The sequence below is a fragment of the Penaeus chinensis genome, chromosome 22 (assembly GCF_019202785.1).
Source record: "Penaeus chinensis breed Huanghai No. 1 chromosome 22, ASM1920278v2, whole genome shotgun sequence".
NCBI lineage: Eukaryota > Metazoa > Arthropoda > Malacostraca > Decapoda > Penaeidae > Penaeus > Penaeus chinensis.
In genome coordinates this window covers 27,613,666-27,617,786 of record NC_061840.1, presented here as the reverse complement: position 1 = coordinate 27,617,786, position 4,121 = coordinate 27,613,666, and positions in this window count along the sequence as shown.

The window sequence follows — 4,121 nt, the reverse complement described above, 5'->3', positions numbered from 1 at the left end:
CTCCTGCAAAATGTTCTTTTCTCACTTAGGAGGCTGCTTTAGCTCGGGCTCCTGGGGCTTCCTTGCTAATAAGGGCGGAAGGTGTCGGGATTACCAGTATCATGATTGTGAAAATGAAGGGAAGCGAAGGAAAGCCAACATAACCACGTGGTTTACGAGAATGATTGGCGGTATGAGGATACACCGTTCCACACACGTACACACACACACACACACACACACACACACACACACACACACATATATGTGTGTGTGTGTGTGTGTGTTTTTGTGTTTGTGTTTGTGTGCGTGTGCGTGGGCATGTACATTTGCGTGTGCGTGTGCGTGTTCATTTGCATGTGCGTGTGCGTGCGTGCTTGCGTGCGTGTATGCGTATATGTATGCTAACTAATGCAATCACTACTTTAATCACTGAACACTAACCATACACAAAAATATCTAGATATAGAAAAAAAAACAGACTCACAAGCACACACTGATATGCTACCAAAAATGCACTTGTACAACACGAGAAAGCCACTTTAACTCAGCTTGACAAGTAAATCTTTCTCTTGTCGCGTAAAGACATTGTGAAGAGGTCTTGATAAGGACTTCCTTCTCCTTTGCTTTTCTTGCTTTTCTGTCCTCGGTAGATAGACAGATAATGGATAGATAGAGGGATAGATAGAGATAGATAGAATGATAGATGTGAACATATAGAATGTAGATGTGAACATACAGAATGTAGATGTGGATAGATAGAGATAAATAGAATGATAGTTCGATGTGGATGGATAGACTGATGGATAGATATAAATAGATAGAAAGATAGTTAGATGTGGATAGATTGATTGATAGAGAGAGATAGAAAGATATGGATAGAGAGATATAGATAGAAAGATATGGATAGAGAGATGTAGATAGAAAGATATGGATAGATTTATTAATAGATAGACGTATATAGAAATATCGATATATATGGATAGATAGGTTGATAGATATGAATAAATACAAAAATACAGATATGGATAAATAGATAGAAAGATATACAGATTTGCATAGATAAATTGAGAGAGAGAGGGGAGGGGGAGAAAGGGAAAGCGAGAGAAAGATACAAAGAAAGGTCGAGAGAGAGAGAGAGATAGAGATAGAGAGAGAGAGAGAGAGAGAGAGAGAGAGAGAGAGAGAGAGAGAGAGAGAGAGAGAGAGAGAGAGAGAGAGAGAGAGAGAGAGAGAAGGAGAGGCAGAGTGAAATACATAGATAGAAAGGGAGAGGGACAGAGACAGACAGACAGAAAACAGGCACAACATAACCAGACGGAGAGAAACCTAAGCACAAACCTAGACCATGCAACGCAATGCTGCACAATGAACAGGCCTCTCACGGGAACAGCAAGTGTTGCAGAATGATACCTCGGGGACAAAATTACGTTGACTGTGACGAACGGAATAACGGATGTTTCAATTTGTTCCACTGCCCTCCGCCTCTACCACCTAATACACACACGTGGGCGGGTTGCGATTATGGGCGTAACTGTAATGTTTACGCCCGCATCTAAATTCCGCGAGTCCGGGACGTTGTAGAGAGACCATGGAAAAATAATAGTTTTGAAAGAACCGTTATGTATATTTGTCTTCAGGGGATTCAGGAGTGCTATAGCCTGGTTCGAGTTTTGCTGTTAATCACATGTGTTTTCGGTTGGTATTATTAAGGGAAATGCTAAATAAAAAACAGGATCAAGACGTAACTTCTTGAAAATGGTATGATACAATATATTCCTTTATTTTTTTGTTTTCTTTTTTATTATATGTCAGAACTTACTGCTTCTGCTTTCAAGATTTGTGAGACCCATATTCTCTTCTTTAATATTACCCTAAAGCTTCATATATTTTACATTCTTATTCATTTCGGTCTGATACGATATCTAATCACACTTTCCACTGTTTATTTTTATTTTTATTTTATCGACGCTGACTAACCACATAATCCAGTATTTTATTATTTCCCATGCATGTTGAAACAAGGAACTCACCGATCCATGAAAACAAACGAATATCGATATCTTGCCTAACCCGTGCATGACCTTTGTACCATCAGGGTCATACACGTCACCAGGATCATGTTCTCGGTGCAAAATATCATCATACAGTGTTGTGAGTACCGTCACGCCACCAGGTAGAACGCGGTCGTGATTTGCTACCGACCTCTGCTTCATCCTTGTGTTACCAGTTTTCTCACACCTCTTCTTTCCTCTCTCTCTTTTAACATAATTCTGATTTTCTCCTTTTTTTAACATAATTTTGATATTCTTCTTTTAACATAACTCTGATTTTCTCTCTTTTTTTTAACACAATGCTGATTTGCTCCCTCTTTCACATTATTCTGACACCGGAGTAATTATCATATTTCAGGCTGATCGTTAACACCGACGTCACTGTAACATAGGGAATCTACTTTACTTTAAAATCCTTGTTGCTGTAATTTTCAGCGAATAAGTAATCATCAAGCTTACGTATTCCAATACTAGATATCGTACTGTATTTACCATTATTAACATTATCAAAAATAATTAGTATTATTGCTATATAGTTTGAGATCAGTTCCCCACTGATATACCTTTACTAGGTAAGTTAGTCACCGTATACTATAGTTGTTCTAAAAACCTGTAAACAATAAAACTTGTTATCTAAAATATACCTCACAGAATATCATCTTTTTGTAAGACTAAAACAGAGGTCACAGTAATTTGCCACCCCTTATTTCAAGGTAGTTTGAAACAAGTAACCCACCTCAGTCTTAATAAAAATCATAGCTGACAACTTCCGATCAGAGCCCCGTCCCTTTGACTTTATTGATTGCAAATATATTTTTTTTATTACTTGTTTTTCTTGGTTTCGTTTTCGATTATTATTCTACCGCTATTATGGCTGAAACATTTTCAAAGAAAATACACTGAAAAAACACTTAACATAAATTATCGCACAGACTGACCCGGTCAAAAAGGTAATGACATCATCACCCATGAGAGTGCGCTGTGAGATACCAGATATAGCTAGATACATAGTTATTTGTATAATTTAATCGATATTGTCCTAATAACCAGAAGTAACACAAAAAATAATTCTTATTATTTCAAAAGCATTTCAAAATTTTATAAATCTGATGCAACCAGTGCTCTATAAGTCAAGGTTATCTTCATTTAGCATAAAGCAGATTTGAAGTCAATTTCTAGTGCGGCTGTCCACTACAGAATCCAGTGTTCATGTGTGGTTCATTCTGACATATCCAAGCCGAATCACTCACCTCTAAGGTCACTTCATAACATTTTTTTTCGCCTCGTGGGGTTTCGAATAGGTATCGATTCTTTAAGAAGAGGAAGTGACCCAGTAGAATTTGGACTTTGGTTTCACGTAAGGAGCCTTGTGGTAAATGATTCTCTAGAGTGCGGAAAAGGCATTTATGTGTAAATTTAGACAATTCAGTGTATAAGTTTAAAACAGTGGTTCTTAACTTTTTAGTACCACGCATCCTCTAGGAATTTGTCCATCCCTCCACGTCCCCCTTGCATCTATGAATAAAATTCCCTCCTAGATTTTAAAGAAAAAAAAATGTAAATATGTTCTTAGTTTTTTTTTACTGAGTATGAATTAGTCATTATATATTAATAACTAATATAATTAGATTTTTTTTTTCCCCAAGGGCTCGCGCCCCCCATGGAAATTACTGACGCTCCCCAGGTTTTGAACTACTGGTCTAAAGTGAGACTTGGAATTATTTGACGTGTTATATAAAGAAAGGATAACCCACATATTTGTTATTATTATCATTATCTGGTGATGTAGAGAGAATAAATAAAGAGTATGGTAACATTAATGAATTCAAAGATTAAAATTCCATATTATGCAAATTTAAGTGTGAATAACGTTCTCATTATCTGAGGTTTGCATTAAACCCCTAAGGTGTACAATCATGAACAGCCAGATTAAAGTCACGAATTCAAATTAACATAAGACTTAATTTTCCGTTGGCGATGTTAATATTAAAATTTTATGTATAGTTACCATCCACAAAAAAATGACAATGATGATAAATAAATAGACAAATGGGAAGTAGACTACCATATATGAATTTTGCCTTTAGA